Source organism: Anomaloglossus baeobatrachus, unplaced genomic scaffold (genome assembly GCF_048569485.1).
Source record: "Anomaloglossus baeobatrachus isolate aAnoBae1 unplaced genomic scaffold, aAnoBae1.hap1 Scaffold_2573, whole genome shotgun sequence".
In the NCBI taxonomy this organism is placed as follows: Eukaryota; Metazoa; Chordata; class Amphibia; order Anura; family Aromobatidae; genus Anomaloglossus; species Anomaloglossus baeobatrachus.
In genome coordinates, this window is record NW_027442131.1 from 162,036 (window position 1) to 180,697 (window position 18,662).

Consider the following 18,662-nt stretch of genomic DNA (forward strand, 5'->3'; position numbering starts at 1 on the left):
GACCTCTCTTTTAGAATGTCCAAGAGCAAGCAAACTATTCCTCCAGGAGAGGGCGCCAACAGACTACTAAAGAGATCATCATTACTCAAAGAAAACCCCAAAAACCAATGCATGATAGGAATAAACAGGTAACTTTCTTTGGAGTGGAAGCGGAGAGATCGCACCAGATGCCAATTCTAGATGTTATCACACCTGTGGTCACTGCAGCAGCAGGTGAATCCACTTTGTCCAAAAGGGATCTATTCCATTCAATTGCAAATGATCTAGATAAGACAGAGAACTGCAGCACGGGGACATAGCCGAGTTGGTCAGGTTGAGTGGTGATGAGTTTGCTATTTGGATGAATAAAGAAAGTCAAAAGTGTGAAAGATAAAAAACAAAAGGAGGAAGTGTGAAAAGTGAATGGGCCAAATTGAGGTGCATATGAAGACGTATGCTTTCTTCCAATTCATTAAATCGGGCTAATATGAATCAGGTGAATTGAGTTCTGCTTTTGGAAACTGGGTTAAGAAGGGGTGCACCGTTCCTGGAGGTACTGCAATACCAGGTCAATGCGTGGAGTGGACAGAGCAAGCTCTTTTTCCATCTCCCTGTTCTAAAAATCCATTTAATATATGGTCCCCAGATAGGGGACGTATCAGATATTAAACTGATAAGAACAGATACTACACTTGATCTTAGCCAAAAGGCCGAGAAGCGATAACCAGAATTGGTTTGGGCCTCGAGTGGCACCCTGGCCTATGCCGGACACATCTTAGGGAGAGAGAGCGAGAGGGAGACAAACCCACGCCTACACAAGACATTTTGTCACCCAAGCCAACCCTTGAAAAGGCTGCTTTGCAGAGCCAAAACAAGAAGAATGGTGCGTTTTGCAGCCGCCGCCCACTGCAATGAATCTGAATAACTCCTCCTTTAGGGCGCAAGCAACTCCCCTCCCCCTTGCAGTCTTTCCAATTCACGATACAAAAAGACGGACAGGACAGGTTGCCTGACTTTCCGTCACTGCCACCCTTTGCCATCCTTACCCGTAGAAAGCCCTTTCATCATCCCCAAACCCTAATCTTTTCCCTTTCCTTCCCAGCCCCCAAACCCTGCCCTCTGTACCTTTCTCACCACCCGCTTCCCTTCTCCTGTCATCCCCCTACCACCCGGGAAAAAAAGAGATTGCCCCCTCCTTCCACTAGCCCACCCTCCCACCCAAAGAACAACTTCTTCTGCGCAGCTTGTTTTCTAGGCAGCAGCGCTATTGTGATGTCATCGGGGGGCATTGTGACAAGCCGCCAGTGTTCCGTCTCTTCATGTTGTGCACAGTTCAAACGGAAAATACATCAACAGGCAGACTACAGAAAAGCTTACTATCAAAGGTTAGAGGGGGGCTTTCTCAGAGGGCTTTTTACAGTTTTTCTATTCCCAATTAGCCGTTTAAGTGTACTTATTGAAAGTAGTAATTCTTTCATAGGCCGCCCTTTCTTAGTATTTGACGTTCCTTATATTGCGGTATGAGGCTTCGCAGTAGGTTGCAAACATTCATCACCCATGACTGTCCCCAATTGAGCTCAGAAGCTCAATGTCTATCATGACCTCTCTTTTAGAATGTCCAAGAGCAAGCAAACTATTCCTCCAGGAGAGGGCGCCAACAGACTACTAAAGAGATCATCATTACTCAAAGAAAACCCCAAAAACCAATGCATGATAGGAATAAACAGGTAACTTTCTTTGGAGTGGAAGCGGAGAGATCGCACCAGATGCCAATTCTAGATGTTATCACACCTGTGGTCACTGCAGCAGCAGGTGAATCCACTTTGTCCAAAAGGGATCTATTCCATTCAATTGCAAATGATCTAGATAAGACAGAGAACTGCAGCACGGGGACATAGCCGAGTTGGTCAGGTTGAGTGGTGATGAGTTTGCTATTTGGATGAATAAAGAAAGTCAAAAGTGTGAAAGATAAAAAACAAAAGGAGGAAGTGTGAAAAGTGAATGGGCCAAATTGAGGTGCATATGAAGACGTATGCTTTCTTCCAATTCATTAAATCGGGCTAATATGAATCAGGTGAATTGAGTTCTGCTTTTGGAAACTGGGTTAAGAAGGGGTGCACCGTTCCTGGAGGTACTGCAATACCAGGTCAATGCGTGGAGTGGACAGAGCAAGCTCTTTTTCCATCTCCCTGTTCTAAAAATCCATTTAATATATGGTCCCCAGATAGGGGACGTATCAGATATTAAACTGATAAGAACAGATACTACACTTGATCTTAGCCAAAAGGCCGAGAAGCGATAACCAGAATTGGTTTGGGCCTCGAGTGGCACCCTGGCCTATGCCGGACACATCTTAGGGAGAGAGAGCGAGAGGGAGACAAACCCACGCCTACACAAGACATTTTGTCACCCAAGCCAACCCTTGAAAAGGCTGCTTTGCAGAGCCAAAACAAGAAGAATGGTGCGTTTTGCAGCCGCCGCCCACTGCAATGAATCTGAATAACTCCTCCTTTAGGGCGCAAGCAACTCCCCTCCCCCTTGCAGTCTTTCCAATTCACGATACAAAAAGACGGACAGGACAGGTTGCCTGACTTTCCGTCACTGCCACCCTTTGCCATCCTTACCCGTAGAAAGCCCTTTCATCATCCCCAAACCCTAATCTTTTCCCTTTCCTTCCCAGCCCCCAAACCCTGCCCTCTGTACCTTTCTCACCACCCGCTTCCCTTCTCCTGTCATCCCCCTACCACCCGGGAAAAAAAGAGATTGCCCCCTCCTTCCACTAGCCCACCCTCCCACCCAAAGAACAACTTCTTCTGCGCAGCTTGTTTTCTAGGCAGCAGCGCTATTGTGATGTCATCGGGGGGCATTGTGACAAGCCGCCAGTGTTCCGTCTCTTCATGTTGTGCACAGTTCAAACGGAAAATACATCAACAGGCAGACTACAGAAAAGCTTACTATCAAAGGTTAGAGGGGGGCTTTCTCAGAGGGCTTTTTACAGTTTTTCTATTCCCAATTAGCCGTTTAAGTGTACTTATTGAAAGTAGTAATTCTTTCATAGGCCGCCCTTTCTTAGTATTTGACGTTCCTTATATTGCGGTATGAGGCTTCGCAGTAGGTTGCAAACATTCATCACCCATGACTGTCCCCAATTGAGCTCAGAAGCTCAATGTCTATCATGACCTCTCTTTTAGAATGTCCAAGAGCAAGCAAACTATTCCTCCAGGAGAGGGCGCCAACAGACTACTAAAGAGATCATCATTACTCAAAGAAAACCCCAAAAACCAATGCATGATAGGAATAAACAGGTAACTTTCTTTGGAGTGGAAGCGGAGAGATCGCACCAGATGCCAATTCTAGATGTTATCACACCTGTGGTCACTGCAGCAGCAGGTGAATCCACTTTGTCCAAAAGGGATCTATTCCATTCAATTGCAAATGATCTAGATAAGACAGAGAACTGCAGCACGGGGACATAGCCGAGTTGGTCAGGTTGAGTGGTGATGAGTTTGCTATTTGGATGAATAAAGAAAGTCAAAAGTGTGAAAGATAAAAAACAAAAGGAGGAAGTGTGAAAAGTGAATGGGCCAAATTGAGGTGCATATGAAGACGTATGCTTTCTTCCAATTCATTAAATCGGGCTAATATGAATCAGGTGAATTGAGTTCTGCTTTTGGAAACTGGGTTAAGAAGGGGTGCACCGTTCCTGGAGGTACTGCAATACCAGGTCAATGCGTGGAGTGGACAGAGCAAGCTCTTTTTCCATCTCCCTGTTCTAAAAATCCATTTAATATATGGTCCCCAGATAGGGGACGTATCAGATATTAAACTGATAAGAACAGATACTACACTTGATCTTAGCCAAAAGGCCGAGAAGCGATAACCAGAATTGGTTTGGGCCTCGAGTGGCACCCTGGCCTATGCCGGACACATCTTAGGGAGAGAGAGCGAGAGGGAGACAAACCCACGCCTACACAAGACATTTTGTCACCCAAGCCAACCCTTGAAAAGGCTGCTTTGCAGAGCCAAAACAAGAAGAATGGTGCGTTTTGCAGCCGCCGCCCACTGCAATGAATCTGAATAACTCCTCCTTTAGGGCGCAAGCAACTCCCCTCCCCCTTGCAGTCTTTCCAATTCACGATACAAAAAGACGGACAGGACAGGTTGCCTGACTTTCCGTCACTGCCACCCTTTGCCATCCTTACCCGTAGAAAGCCCTTTCATCATCCCCAAACCCTAATCTTTTCCCTTTCCTTCCCAGCCCCCAAACCCTGCCCTCTGTACCTTTCTCACCACCCGCTTCCCTTCTCCTGTCATCCCCCTACCACCCGGGAAAAAAAGAGATTGCCCCCTCCTTCCACTAGCCCACCCTCCCACCCAAAGAACAACTTCTTCTGCGCAGCTTGTTTTCTAGGCAGCAGCGCTATTGTGATGTCATCGGGGGGCATTGTGACAAGCCGCCAGTGTTCCGTCTCTTCATGTTGTGCACAGTTCAAACGGAAAATACATCAACAGGCAGACTACAGAAAAGCTTACTATCAAAGGTTAGAGGGGGGCTTTCTCAGAGGGCTTTTTACAGTTTTTCTATTCCCAATTAGCCGTTTAAGTGTACTTATTGAAAGTAGTAATTCTTTCATAGGCCGCCCTTTCTTAGTATTTGACGTTCCTTATATTGCGGTATGAGGCTTCGCAGTAGGTTGCAAACATTCATCACCCATGACTGTCCCCAATTGAGCTCAGAAGCTCAATGTCTATCATGACCTCTCTTTTAGAATGTCCAAGAGCAAGCAAACTATTCCTCCAGGAGAGGGCGCCAACAGACTACTAAAGAGATCATCATTACTCAAAGAAAACCCCAAAAACCAATGCATGATAGGAATAAACAGGTAACTTTCTTTGGAGTGGAAGCGGAGAGATCGCACCAGATGCCAATTCTAGATGTTATCACACCTGTGGTCACTGCAGCAGCAGGTGAATCCACTTTGTCCAAAAGGGATCTATTCCATTCAATTGCAAATGATCTAGATAAGACAGAGAACTGCAGCACGGGGACATAGCCGAGTTGGTCAGGTTGAGTGGTGATGAGTTTGCTATTTGGATGAATAAAGAAAGTCAAAAGTGTGAAAGATAAAAAACAAAAGGAGGAAGTGTGAAAAGTGAATGGGCCAAATTGAGGTGCATATGAAGACGTATGCTTTCTTCCAATTCATTAAATCGGGCTAATATGAATCAGGTGAATTGAGTTCTGCTTTTGGAAACTGGGTTAAGAAGGGGTGCACCGTTCCTGGAGGTACTGCAATACCAGGTCAATGCGTGGAGTGGACAGAGCAAGCTCTTTTTCCATCTCCCTGTTCTAAAAATCCATTTAATATATGGTCCCCAGATAGGGGACGTATCAGATATTAAACTGATAAGAACAGATTTTTGATTTAATGAAGCTTTCCAAAGCACCACAAAAAATGCATGACCGAAGTCACACCAAAAACAGTGCAAAGGCTAGGATTCGTGTGGACCCCACCGTGAGGAGAGGGTCCCCAAAAATCAACCCCGTCCCTCCGAGCCAGAAGGCCACAGCAAGGGTCAGGGATCTTCGGTGCTCTCCCAAGCCGAAGCCTGGTTGAGCCTTGTCGTTGCTCCCAGCGTCCACCCAGGCATCTTACCCAAGTGGAGTAGAGAGCTACTAGTTGTTGGTTTCGCAGCCGAAACTGCCCGGACCGTCAACCGGTGTTGGTTTCTCAGCCCAAGGCTAACCGGACCTCCAACCGGGTGTTGGTTTCTCAGCCGAAGCTGACCCAGACCTCCAACCGGGTGTTGGTTTCTCAGCCGAAGCTGACCCAGACCTCCAACCGGGTGTTAGTTTCTCAGCCCAAAGCTGACCAGACCTCCGACCGGGATTATAAAAATTTCCCTTCCTAGCCAGAAGGCCGGGATAGGGTAATATGCTCAAAAAGTATGAAAAGGCAAGGTACGGTGTGCTACAGAGCCCAAGGCTTGCCGGGGTCCCAAGCCAGCAAGCTCAGACTCACTCCAGGGTCGTCAGTCCTGGGGCACGTTGTACCATAGCCCCCCACCCTTACTCAGTCTAATAGCCTCGATCCTGGTAGGGCCATGTTTTCCTCTAGATGAATATACTATCCACCCAGAGTACTAGCAAGCGCAACCTTCCAGTGTGCATTGTATCATTGTACTAAGGTGGCCTGGAGCTTAAACCACCTCTTCGAACAACACTACACTTGATCTTAGCCAAAAGGCCAAGAAGCGATAACCAGAATTGGTTTGGGCCTCGAGTGGCACCCTGGCCTATGCCGGACACATCTTAGGGAGAGAGAGCGAGAGGGAGACAAACCCACGCCTACACAAGACATTTTGTCACCCAAGCCAACCCTTGAAAAGGCTGCTTTGCAGAGCCAAAACAAGAAGAATGGTGCGTTTTGCAGCCGCCGCCCACTGCAATGAATCTGAATAACTCCTCCTTTAGGGCGCAAGCAACTCCCCTCCCCCTTGCAGTCTTTCCAATTCACGATACAAAAAGACGGACAGGACAGGTTGCCTGACTTTCCGTCACTGCCACCCTTTGCCATCCTTACCCGTAGAAAGCCCTTTCATCATCCCCAAACCCTAATCTTTTCCCTTTCCTTCCCAGCCCCCAAACCCTGCCCTCTGTACCTTTCTCACCACCCGCTTCCCTTCTCCTGTCATCCCCCTACCACCCGGGAAAAAAAGAGATTGCCCCCTCCTTCCACTAGCCCACCCTCCCACCCAAAGAACAACTTCTTCTGCGCAGCTTGTTTTCTAGGCAGCAGCGCTATTGTGATGTCATCGGGGGGCATTGTGACAAGCCGCCAGTGTTCCGTCTCTTCATGTTGTGCACAGTTCAAACGGAAAATACATCAACAGGCAGACTACAGAAAAGCTTACTATCAAAGGTTAGAGGGGGGCTTTCTCAGAGGGCTTTTTACAGTTTTTCTATTCCCAATTAGCCGTTTAAGTGTACTTATTGAAAGTAGTAATTCTTTCATAGGCCGCCCTTTCTTAGTATTTGACGTTCCTTATATTGCGGTATGAGGCTTCGCAGTAGGTTGCAAACATTCATCACCCATGACTGTCCCCAATTGAGCTCAGAAGCTCAATGTCTATCATGACCTCTCTTTTAGAATGTCCAAGAGCAAGCAAACTATTCCTCCAGGAGAGGGCGCCAACAGACTACTAAAGAGATCATCATTACTCAAAGAAAACCCCAAAAACCAATGCATGATAGGAATAAACAGGTAACTTTCTTTGGAGTGGAAGCGGAGAGATCGCACCAGATGCCAATTCTAGATGTTATCACACCTGTGGTCACTGCAGCAGCAGGTGAATCCACTTTGTCCAAAAGGGATCTATTCCATTCAATTGCAAATGATCTAGATAAGACAGAGAACTGCAGCACGGGGACATAGCCGAGTTGGTCAGGTTGAGTGGTGATGAGTTTGCTATTTGGATGAATAAAGAAAGTCAAAAGTGTGAAAGATAAAAAACAAAAGGAGGAAGTGTGAAAAGTGAATGGGCCAAATTGAGGTGCATATGAAGACGTATGCTTTCTTCCAATTCATTAAATCGGGCTAATATGAATCAGGTGAATTGAGTTCTGCTTTTGGAAACTGGGTTAAGAAGGGGTGCACCGTTCCTGGAGGTACTGCAATACCAGGTCAATGCGTGGAGTGGACAGAGCAAGCTCTTTTTCCATCTCCCTGTTCTAAAAATCCATTTAATATATGGTCCCCAGATAGGGGACGTATCAGATATTAAACTGATAAGAACAGATACTACACTTGATCTTAGCCAAAAGGCCGAGAAGCGATAACCAGAATTGGTTTGGGCCTCGAGTGGCACCCTGGCCTATGCCGGACACATCTTAGGGAGAGAGAGCGAGAGGGAGACAAACCCACGCCTACACAAGACATTTTGTCACCCAAGCCAACCCTTGAAAAGGCTGCTTTGCAGAGCCAAAACAAGAAGAATGGTGCGTTTTGCAGCCGCCGCCCACTGCAATGAATCTGAATAACTCCTCCTTTAGGGCGCAAGCAACTCCCCTCCCCCTTGCAGTCTTTCCAATTCACGATACAAAAAGACGGACAGGACAGGTTGCCTGACTTTCCGTCACTGCCACCCTTTGCCATCCTTACCCGTAGAAAGCCCTTTCATCATCCCCAAACCCTAATCTTTTCCCTTTCCTTCCCAGCCCCCAAACCCTGCCCTCTGTACCTTTCTCACCACCCGCTTCCCTTCTCCTGTCATCCCCCTACCACCCGGGAAAAAAAGAGATTGCCCCCTCCTTCCACTAGCCCACCCTCCCACCCAAAGAACAACTTCTTCTGCGCAGCTTGTTTTCTAGGCAGCAGCGCTATTGTGATGTCATCGGGGGGCATTGTGACAAGCCGCCAGTGTTCCGTCTCTTCATGTTGTGCACAGTTCAAACGGAAAATACATCAACAGGCAGACTACAGAAAAGCTTACTATCAAAGGTTAGAGGGGGGCTTTCTCAGAGGGCTTTTTACAGTTTTTCTATTCCCAATTAGCCGTTTAAGTGTACTTATTGAAAGTAGTAATTCTTTCATAGGCCGCCCTTTCTTAGTATTTGACGTTCCTTATATTGCGGTATGAGGCTTCGCAGTAGGTTGCAAACATTCATCACCCATGACTGTCCCCAATTGAGCTCAGAAGCTCAATGTCTATCATGACCTCTCTTTTAGAATGTCCAAGAGCAAGCAAACTATTCCTCCAGGAGAGGGCGCCAACAGACTACTAAAGAGATCATCATTACTCAAAGAAAACCCCAAAAACCAATGCATGATAGGAATAAACAGGTAACTTTCTTTGGAGTGGAAGCGGAGAGATCGCACCAGATGCCAATTCTAGATGTTATCACACCTGTGGTCACTGCAGCAGCAGGTGAATCCACTTTGTCCAAAAGGGATCTATTCCATTCAATTGCAAATGATCTAGATAAGACAGAGAACTGCAGCACGGGGACATAGCCGAGTTGGTCAGGTTGAGTGGTGATGAGTTTGCTATTTGGATGAATAAAGAAAGTCAAAAGTGTGAAAGATAAAAAACAAAAGGAGGAAGTGTGAAAAGTGAATGGGCCAAATTGAGGTGCATATGAAGACGTATGCTTTCTTCCAATTCATTAAATCGGGCTAATATGAATCAGGTGAATTGAGTTCTGCTTTTGGAAACTGGGTTAAGAAGGGGTGCACCGTTCCTGGAGGTACTGCAATACCAGGTCAATGCGTGGAGTGGACAGAGCAAGCTCTTTTTCCATCTCCCTGTTCTAAAAATCCATTTAATATATGGTCCCCAGATAGGGGACGTATCAGATATTAAACTGATAAGAACAGATACTACACTTGATCTTAGCCAAAAGGCCGAGAAGCGATAACCAGAATTGGTTTGGGCCTCGAGTGGCACCCTGGCCTATGCCGGACACATCTTAGGGAGAGAGAGCGAGAGGGAGACAAACCCACGCCTACACAAGACATTTTGTCACCCAAGCCAACCCTTGAAAAGGCTGCTTTGCAGAGCCAAAACAAGAAGAATGGTGCGTTTTGCAGCCGCCGCCCACTGCAATGAATCTGAATAACTCCTCCTTTAGGGCGCAAGCAACTCCCCTCCCCCTTGCAGTCTTTCCAATTCACGATACAAAAAGACGGACAGGACAGGTTGCCTGACTTTCCGTCACTGCCACCCTTTGCCATCCTTACCCGTAGAAAGCCCTTTCATCATCCCCAAACCCTAATCTTTTCCCTTTCCTTCCCAGCCCCCAAACCCTGCCCTCTGTACCTTTCTCACCACCCGCTTCCCTTCTCCTGTCATCCCCCTACCACCCGGGAAAAAAAGAGATTGCCCCCTCCTTCCACTAGCCCACCCTCCCACCCAAAGAACAACTTCTTCTGCGCAGCTTGTTTTCTAGGCAGCAGCGCTATTGTGATGTCATCGGGGGGCATTGTGACAAGCCGCCAGTGTTCCGTCTCTTCATGTTGTGCACAGTTCAAACGGAAAATACATCAACAGGCAGACTACAGAAAAGCTTACTATCAAAGGTTAGAGGGGGGCTTTCTCAGAGGGCTTTTTACAGTTTTTCTATTCCCAATTAGCCGTTTAAGTGTACTTATTGAAAGTAGTAATTCTTTCATAGGCCGCCCTTTCTTAGTATTTGACGTTCCTTATATTGCGGTATGAGGCTTCGCAGTAGGTTGCAAACATTCATCACCCATGACTGTCCCCAATTGAGCTCAGAAGCTCAATGTCTATCATGACCTCTCTTTTAGAATGTCCAAGAGCAAGCAAACTATTCCTCCAGGAGAGGGCGCCAACAGACTACTAAAGAGATCATCATTACTCAAAGAAAACCCCAAAAACCAATGCATGATAGGAATAAACAGGTAACTTTCTTTGGAGTGGAAGCGGAGAGATCGCACCAGATGCCAATTCTAGATGTTATCACACCTGTGGTCACTGCAGCAGCAGGTGAATCCACTTTGTCCAAAAGGGATCTATTCCATTCAATTGCAAATGATCTAGATAAGACAGAGAACTGCAGCACGGGGACATAGCCGAGTTGGTCAGGTTGAGTGGTGATGAGTTTGCTATTTGGATGAATAAAGAAAGTCAAAAGTGTGAAAGATAAAAAACAAAAGGAGGAAGTGTGAAAAGTGAATGGGCCAAATTGAGGTGCATATGAAGACGTATGCTTTCTTCCAATTCATTAAATCGGGCTAATATGAATCAGGTGAATTGAGTTCTGCTTTTGGAAACTGGGTTAAGAAGGGGTGCACCGTTCCTGGAGGTACTGCAATACCAGGTCAATGCGTGGAGTGGACAGAGCAAGCTCTTTTTCCATCTCCCTGTTCTAAAAATCCATTTAATATATGGTCCCCAGATAGGGGACGTATCAGATATTAAACTGATAAGAACAGATACTACACTTGATCTTAGCCAAAAGGCCGAGAAGCGATAACCAGAATTGGTTTGGGCCTCGAGTGGCACCCTGGCCTATGCCGGACACATCTTAGGGAGAGAGAGCGAGAGGGAGACAAACCCACGCCTACACAAGACATTTTGTCACCCAAGCCAACCCTTGAAAAGGCTGCTTTGCAGAGCCAAAACAAGAAGAATGGTGCGTTTTGCAGCCGCCGCCCACTGCAATGAATCTGAATAACTCCTCCTTTAGGGCGCAAGCAACTCCCCTCCCCCTTGCAGTCTTTCCAATTCACGATACAAAAAGACGGACAGGACAGGTTGCCTGACTTTCCGTCACTGCCACCCTTTGCCATCCTTACCCGTAGAAAGCCCTTTCATCATCCCCAAACCCTAATCTTTTCCCTTTCCTTCCCAGCCCCCAAACCCTGCCCTCTGTACCTTTCTCACCACCCGCTTCCCTTCTCCTGTCATCCCCCTACCACCCGGGAAAAAAAGAGATTGCCCCCTCCTTCCACTAGCCCACCCTCCCACCCAAAGAACAACTTCTTCTGCGCAGCTTGTTTTCTAGGCAGCAGCGCTATTGTGATGTCATCGGGGGGCATTGTGACAAGCCGCCAGTGTTCCGTCTCTTCATGTTGTGCACAGTTCAAACGGAAAATACATCAACAGGCAGACTACAGAAAAGCTTACTATCAAAGGTTAGAGGGGGGCTTTCTCAGAGGGCTTTTTACAGTTTTTCTATTCCCAATTAGCCGTTTAAGTGTACTTATTGAAAGTAGTAATTCTTTCATAGGCCGCCCTTTCTTAGTATTTGACGTTCCTTATATTGCGGTATGAGGCTTCGCAGTAGGTTGCAAACATTCATCACCCATGACTGTCCCCAATTGAGCTCAGAAGCTCAATGTCTATCATGACCTCTCTTTTAGAATGTCCAAGAGCAAGCAAACTATTCCTCCAGGAGAGGGCGCCAACAGACTACTAAAGAGATCATCATTACTCAAAGAAAACCCCAAAAACCAATGCATGATAGGAATAAACAGGTAACTTTCTTTGGAGTGGAAGCGGAGAGATCGCACCAGATGCCAATTCTAGATGTTATCACACCTGTGGTCACTGCAGCAGCAGGTGAATCCACTTTGTCCAAAAGGGATCTATTCCATTCAATTGCAAATGATCTAGATAAGACAGAGAACTGCAGCACGGGGACATAGCCGAGTTGGTCAGGTTGAGTGGTGATGAGTTTGCTATTTGGATGAATAAAGAAAGTCAAAAGTGTGAAAGATAAAAAACAAAAGGAGGAAGTGTGAAAAGTGAATGGGCCAAATTGAGGTGCATATGAAGACGTATGCTTTCTTCCAATTCATTAAATCGGGCTAATATGAATCAGGTGAATTGAGTTCTGCTTTTGGAAACTGGGTTAAGAAGGGGTGCACCGTTCCTGGAGGTACTGCAATACCAGGTCAATGCGTGGAGTGGACAGAGCAAGCTCTTTTTCCATCTCCCTGTTCTAAAAATCCATTTAATATATGGTCCCCAGATAGGGGACGTATCAGATATTAAACTGATAAGAACAGATACTACACTTGATCTTAGCCAAAAGGCCGAGAAGCGATAACCAGAATTGGTTTGGGCCTCGAGTGGCACCCTGGCCTATGCCGGACACATCTTAGGGAGAGAGAGCGAGAGGGAGACAAACCCACGCCTACACAAGACATTTTGTCACCCAAGCCAACCCTTGAAAAGGCTGCTTTGCAGAGCCAAAACAAGAAGAATGGTGCGTTTTGCAGCCGCCGCCCACTGCAATGAATCTGAATAACTCCTCCTTTAGGGCGCAAGCAACTCCCCTCCCCCTTGCAGTCTTTCCAATTCACGATACAAAAAGACGGACAGGACAGGTTGCCTGACTTTCCGTCACTGCCACCCTTTGCCATCCTTACCCGTAGAAAGCCCTTTCATCATCCCCAAACCCTAATCTTTTCCCTTTCCTTCCCAGCCCCCAAACCCTGCCCTCTGTACCTTTCTCACCACCCGCTTCCCTTCTCCTGTCATCCCCCTACCACCCGGGAAAAAAAGAGATTGCCCCCTCCTTCCACTAGCCCACCCTCCCACCCAAAGAACAACTTCTTCTGCGCAGCTTGTTTTCTAGGCAGCAGCGCTATTGTGATGTCATCGGGGGGCATTGTGACAAGCCGCCAGTGTTCCGTCTCTTCATGTTGTGCACAGTTCAAACGGAAAATACATCAACAGGCAGACTACAGAAAAGCTTACTATCAAAGGTTAGAGGGGGGCTTTCTCAGAGGGCTTTTTACAGTTTTTCTATTCCCAATTAGCCGTTTAAGTGTACTTATTGAAAGTAGTAATTCTTTCATAGGCCGCCCTTTCTTAGTATTTGACGTTCCTTATATTGCGGTATGAGGCTTCGCAGTAGGTTGCAAACATTCATCACCCATGACTGTCCCCAATTGAGCTCAGAAGCTCAATGTCTATCATGACCTCTCTTTTAGAATGTCCAAGAGCAAGCAAACTATTCCTCCAGGAGAGGGCGCCAACAGACTACTAAAGAGATCATCATTACTCAAAGAAAACCCCAAAAACCAATGCATGATAGGAATAAACAGGTAACTTTCTTTGGAGTGGAAGCGGAGAGATCGCACCAGATGCCAATTCTAGATGTTATCACACCTGTGGTCACTGCAGCAGCAGGTGAATCCACTTTGTCCAAAAGGGATCTATTCCATTCAATTGCAAATGATCTAGATAAGACAGAGAACTGCAGCACGGGGACATAGCCGAGTTGGTCAGGTTGAGTGGTGATGAGTTTGCTATTTGGATGAATAAAGAAAGTCAAAAGTGTGAAAGATAAAAAACAAAAGGAGGAAGTGTGAAAAGTGAATGGGCCAAATTGAGGTGCATATGAAGACGTATGCTTTCTTCCAATTCATTAAATCGGGCTAATATGAATCAGGTGAATTGAGTTCTGCTTTTGGAAACTGGGTTAAGAAGGGGTGCACCGTTCCTGGAGGTACTGCAATACCAGGTCAATGCGTGGAGTGGACAGAGCAAGCTCTTTTTCCATCTCCCTGTTCTAAAAATCCATTTAATATATGGTCCCCAGATAGGGGACGTATCAGATATTAAACTGATAAGAACAGATACTACACTTGATCTTAGCCAAAAGGCCGAGAAGCGATAACCAGAATTGGTTTGGGCCTCGAGTGGCACCCTGGCCTATGCCGGACACATCTTAGGGAGAGAGAGCGAGAGGGAGACAAACCCACGCCTACACAAGACATTTTGTCACCCAAGCCAACCCTTGAAAAGGCTGCTTTGCAGAGCCAAAACAAGAAGAATGGTGCGTTTTGCAGCCGCCGCCCACTGCAATGAATCTGAATAACTCCTCCTTTAGGGCGCAAGCAACTCCCCTCCCCCTTGCAGTCTTTCCAATTCACGATACAAAAAGACGGACAGGACAGGTTGCCTGACTTTCCGTCACTGCCACCCTTTGCCATCCTTACCCGTAGAAAGCCCTTTCATCATCCCCAAACCCTAATCTTTTCCCTTTCCTTCCCAGCCCCCAAACCCTGCCCTCTGTACCTTTCTCACCACCCGCTTCCCTTCTCCTGTCATCCCCCTACCACCCGGGAAAAAAAGAGATTGCCCCCTCCTTCCACTAGCCCACCCTCCCACCCAAAGAACAACTTCTTCTGCGCAGCTTGTTTTCTAGGCAGCAGCGCTATTGTGATGTCATCGGGGGGCATTGTGACAAGCCGCCAGTGTTCCGTCTCTTCATGTTGTGCACAGTTCAAACGGAAAATACATCAACAGGCAGACTACAGAAAAGCTTACTATCAAAGGTTAGAGGGGGGCTTTCTCAGAGGGCTTTTTACAGTTTTTCTATTCCCAATTAGCCGTTTAAGTGTACTTATTGAAAGTAGTAATTCTTTCATAGGCCGCCCTTTCTTAGTATTTGACGTTCCTTATATTGCGGTATGAGGCTTCGCAGTAGGTTGCAAACATTCATCACCCATGACTGTCCCCAATTGAGCTCAGAAGCTCAATGTCTATCATGACCTCTCTTTTAGAATGTCCAAGAGCAAGCAAACTATTCCTCCAGGAGAGGGCGCCAACAGACTACTAAAGAGATCATCATTACTCAAAGAAAACCCCAAAAACCAATGCATGATAGGAATAAACAGGTAACTTTCTTTGGAGTGGAAGCGGAGAGATCGCACCAGATGCCAATTCTAGATGTTATCACACCTGTGGTCACTGCAGCAGCAGGTGAATCCACTTTGTCCAAAAGGGATCTATTCCATTCAATTGCAAATGATCTAGATAAGACAGAGAACTGCAGCACGGGGACATAGCCGAGTTGGTCAGGTTGAGTGGTGATGAGTTTGCTATTTGGATGAATAAAGAAAGTCAAAAGTGTGAAAGATAAAAAACAAAAGGAGGAAGTGTGAAAAGTGAATGGGCCAAATTGAGGTGCATATGAAGACGTATGCTTTCTTCCAATTCATTAAATCGGGCTAATATGAATCAGGTGAATTGAGTTCTGCTTTTGGAAACTGGGTTAAGAAGGGGTGCACCGTTCCTGGAGGTACTGCAATACCAGGTCAATGCGTGGAGTGGACAGAGCAAGCTCTTTTTCCATCTCCCTGTTCTAAAAATCCATTTAATATATGGTCCCCAGATAGGGGACGTATCAGATATTAAACTGATAAGAACAGATACTACACTTGATCTTAGCCAAAAGGCCGAGAAGCGATAACCAGAATTGGTTTGGGCCTCGAGTGGCACCCTGGCCTATGCCGGACACATCTTAGGGAGAGAGAGCGAGAGGGAGACAAACCCACGCCTACACAAGACATTTTGTCACCCAAGCCAACCCTTGAAAAGGCTGCTTTGCAGAGCCAAAACAAGAAGAATGGTGCGTTTTGCAGCCGCCGCCCACTGCAATGAATCTGAATAACTCCTCCTTTAGGGCGCAAGCAACTCCCCTCCCCCTTGCAGTCTTTCCAATTCACGATACAAAAAGACGGACAGGACAGGTTGCCTGACTTTCCGTCACTGCCACCCTTTGCCATCCTTACCCGTAGAAAGCCCTTTCATCATCCCCAAACCCTAATCTTTTCCCTTTCCTTCCCAGCCCCCAAACCCTGCCCTCTGTACCTTTCTCACCACCCGCTTCCCTTCTCCTGTCATCCCCCTACCACCCGGGAAAAAAAGAGATTGCCCCCTCCTTCCACTAGCCCACCCTCCCACCCAAAGAACAACTTCTTCTGCGCAGCTTGTTTTCTAGGCAGCAGCGCTATTGTGATGTCATCGGGGGGCATTGTGACAAGCCGCCAGTGTTCCGTCTCTTCATGTTGTGCACAGTTCAAACGGAAAATACATCAACAGGCAGACTACAGAAAAGCTTACTATCAAAGGTTAGAGGGGGGCTTTCTCAGAGGGCTTTTTACAGTTTTTCTATTCCCAATTAGCCGTTTAAGTGTACTTATTGAAAGTAGTAATTCTTTCATAGGCCGCCCTTTCTTAGTATTTGACGTTCCTTATATTGCGGTATGAGGCTTCGCAGTAGGTTGCAAACATTCATCACCCATGACTGTCCCCAATTGAGCTCAGAAGCTCAATGTCTATCATGACCTCTCTTTTAGAATGTCCAAGAGCAAGCAAACTATTCCTCCAGGAGAGGGCGCCAACAGACTACTAAAGAGATCATCATTACTCAAAGAAAACCCCAAAAACCAATGCATGATAGGAATAAACAGGTAACTTTCTTTGGAGTGGAAGCGGAGAGATCGCACCAGATGCCAATTCTAGATGTTATCACACCTGTGGTCACTGCAGCAGCAGGTGAATCCACTTTGTCCAAAAGGGATCTATTCCATTCAATTGCAAATGATCTAGATAAGACAGAGAACTGCAGCACGGGGACATAGCCGAGTTGGTCAGGTTGAGTGGTGATGAGTTTGCTATTTGGATGAATAAAGAAAGTCAAAAGTGTGAAAGATAAAAAACAAAAGGAGGAAGTGTGAAAAGTGAATGGGCCAAATTGAGGTGCATATGAAGACGTATGCTTTCTTCCAATTCATTAAATCGGGCTAATATGAATCAGGTGAATTGAGTTCTGCTTTTGGAAACTGGGTTAAGAAGGGGTGCACCGTTCCTGGAGGTACTGCAATACCAGGTCAATGCGTGGAGTGGACAGAGCAAGCTCTTTTTCCATCTCCCTGTTCTAAAAATCCATTTAATATATGGTCCCCAGATAGGGGACGTATCAGATATTAAACTGATAAGAACAGATTTTTGATTTAATGAAGCTTTCCAAAGCACCGCAAAAATGCATGACCGAAGTCCCACCAAAAACAGTGCAAAGGCTAGGATTTGTGTGGACCCCTCCGTGAGAAGAGGATCCCCAAAAATCAACCCCGTCCCTCCGAGCCAGAAGGCCACAGCGAGGGTCAGGGATCTTCGGTGCTCCCCCAAGCCGAAGCCTGGTTGAGCCTTGTTGTTGCTCCCAGCATCCACCGAGGCATCTTACCCAAGTGGAGTAGGGAGCTACTAGTCGTTGGTTTCGCAGCCGAGACTGCCCGGACCGTCAACCGGTGTTGGTTTCTCAGCCCAAGGCTGACCGGACCTCCAACCGGGTGTTGGTTTCTCAGCCCAAGGCTGACCGGACCTCCAACCGGGTGTTGGTTTCTCAGCCCAAGGCTAACCGGACCTCCAACCGGGTGTTGGTTTCTCAGCCAAAGCTGACCCGGACCTCCAACCGGGTGTTGGTTTCTCAGCCCAAAGCTGACCGGACTTCCGACCGGGATTATAAAAATTTCCCTTCTTAGCCAGAAGGCCAGGATAGGGCAATATGCTTGGAAAGTATGAATAGGCAAGGCGCGGCGTGCGACAGAGTCTGAGGCTTATCAGGGTCCCAACCTAGCAAGTTCAGACTCCCTCCAGGGTGTCCATTCCTGGGGCACATTGCACCATAACCCCCACACTTACTCAGTCTAATAGCCTCAATCCTGGTAGGGCCATGGTTTCCTCTAGATGGATATACTATCCTCCCAAAGTACTAACAAGTGCAACCTTCCAGTGTGCATTGCATCATTGTACTAAGGTGGCCGGAGCCTTAAACCACCTTTTCGAACGATACTACACTTGATCTTAGCCAAAAGGCCGAGAAGCGATAACCAGAATTGGTTTGGGCCTCGAGTGGCACCCTGGCCTATGCCGGACACATCTTAGGGAGAGAGAGCGAGAGGGAGACAAACCCACGCCTACACAAGACATTTTGTCACCCAAGCCAACCCTTGAAAAGGCTGCTTTGCAGAGCCAAAACAAGAAGAATGGTGCGTTTTGCAGCCGCCGCCCACTGCAATGAATCTGAATAACTCCTCCTTTAGGGCGCAAGCAACTCCCCTCCCCCTTGCAGTCTTTCCAATTCACGATACAAAAAGACGGACAGGACAGGTTGCCTGACTTTCCGTCACTGCCACCCTTTGCCATCCTTACCCGTAGAAAGCCCTTTCATCATCCCCAAACCCTAATCTTTTCCCTTTCCTTCCCAGCCCCCAAACCCTGCCCTCTGTACCTTTCTCACCACCCGCTTCCCTTCTCCTGTCATCCCCCTACCACCCGGGAAAAAAAGAGATTGCCCCCTCCTTCCACTAGCCCACCCTCCCACCCAAAGAACAACTTCTTCTGCGCAGCTTGTTTTCTAG

At 47.0% G+C, this 18,662-nt stretch overlaps 11 non-coding genes and 1 pseudogene across 11 annotated transcripts; all 12 read right to left on the minus strand.

Moving 5' to 3' along the window:
- Positions 1-510: 510 nt before the first annotated feature.
- LOC142263339 (U2 spliceosomal RNA) lies at positions 511-701 on the minus strand. The gene has a single exon (XR_012730432.1). It is a non-coding gene; the product is annotated as a U2 spliceosomal RNA (small nuclear RNA).
- A 1,387-nt stretch (positions 702-2,088) lies between these two features.
- On the minus strand, positions 2,089-2,279 carry LOC142263340 (U2 spliceosomal RNA). The gene has a single exon (XR_012730433.1). It is a non-coding gene; the product is annotated as a U2 spliceosomal RNA (small nuclear RNA).
- A 1,387-nt stretch (positions 2,280-3,666) lies between these two features.
- Positions 3,667-3,857, minus strand: LOC142263341 (U2 spliceosomal RNA). Its single transcript, XR_012730434.1, has one exon. It is a non-coding gene; the product is annotated as a U2 spliceosomal RNA (small nuclear RNA).
- Positions 3,858-5,244: 1,387 nt separating this feature from the next.
- LOC142263367 (U2 spliceosomal RNA) lies at positions 5,245-5,437 on the minus strand. Its single transcript, XR_012730457.1, has one exon. It is a non-coding gene; the product is annotated as a U2 spliceosomal RNA (small nuclear RNA).
- A 2,189-nt stretch (positions 5,438-7,626) lies between these two features.
- LOC142263342 (U2 spliceosomal RNA) lies at positions 7,627-7,817 on the minus strand. The gene has a single exon (XR_012730435.1). It is a non-coding gene; the product is annotated as a U2 spliceosomal RNA (small nuclear RNA).
- A 1,387-nt stretch (positions 7,818-9,204) lies between these two features.
- Positions 9,205-9,395, minus strand: LOC142263343 (U2 spliceosomal RNA). The gene has a single exon (XR_012730436.1). It is a non-coding gene; the product is annotated as a U2 spliceosomal RNA (small nuclear RNA).
- A 1,387-nt stretch (positions 9,396-10,782) lies between these two features.
- On the minus strand, positions 10,783-10,973 carry LOC142263345 (U2 spliceosomal RNA). The gene has a single exon (XR_012730437.1). It is a non-coding gene; the product is annotated as a U2 spliceosomal RNA (small nuclear RNA).
- A 1,387-nt stretch (positions 10,974-12,360) lies between these two features.
- Positions 12,361-12,551, minus strand: LOC142263346 (U2 spliceosomal RNA). The gene has a single exon (XR_012730438.1). It is a non-coding gene; the product is annotated as a U2 spliceosomal RNA (small nuclear RNA).
- A 1,387-nt stretch (positions 12,552-13,938) lies between these two features.
- On the minus strand, positions 13,939-14,129 carry LOC142263347 (U2 spliceosomal RNA). Its single transcript, XR_012730439.1, has one exon. It is a non-coding gene; the product is annotated as a U2 spliceosomal RNA (small nuclear RNA).
- Positions 14,130-15,516: 1,387 nt separating this feature from the next.
- On the minus strand, positions 15,517-15,707 carry LOC142263349 (U2 spliceosomal RNA). The gene has a single exon (XR_012730441.1). It is a non-coding gene; the product is annotated as a U2 spliceosomal RNA (small nuclear RNA).
- A 1,387-nt stretch (positions 15,708-17,094) lies between these two features.
- On the minus strand, positions 17,095-17,290 carry LOC142263376 (U2 spliceosomal RNA). Its single transcript, XR_012730466.1, has one exon. It is a non-coding gene; the product is annotated as a U2 spliceosomal RNA (small nuclear RNA).
- A 697-nt stretch (positions 17,291-17,987) lies between these two features.
- LOC142263386 (U2 spliceosomal RNA) lies at positions 17,988-18,129 on the minus strand (annotated as a pseudogene).
- Between the last annotated feature and the right edge of the window lie 533 nt (positions 18,130-18,662).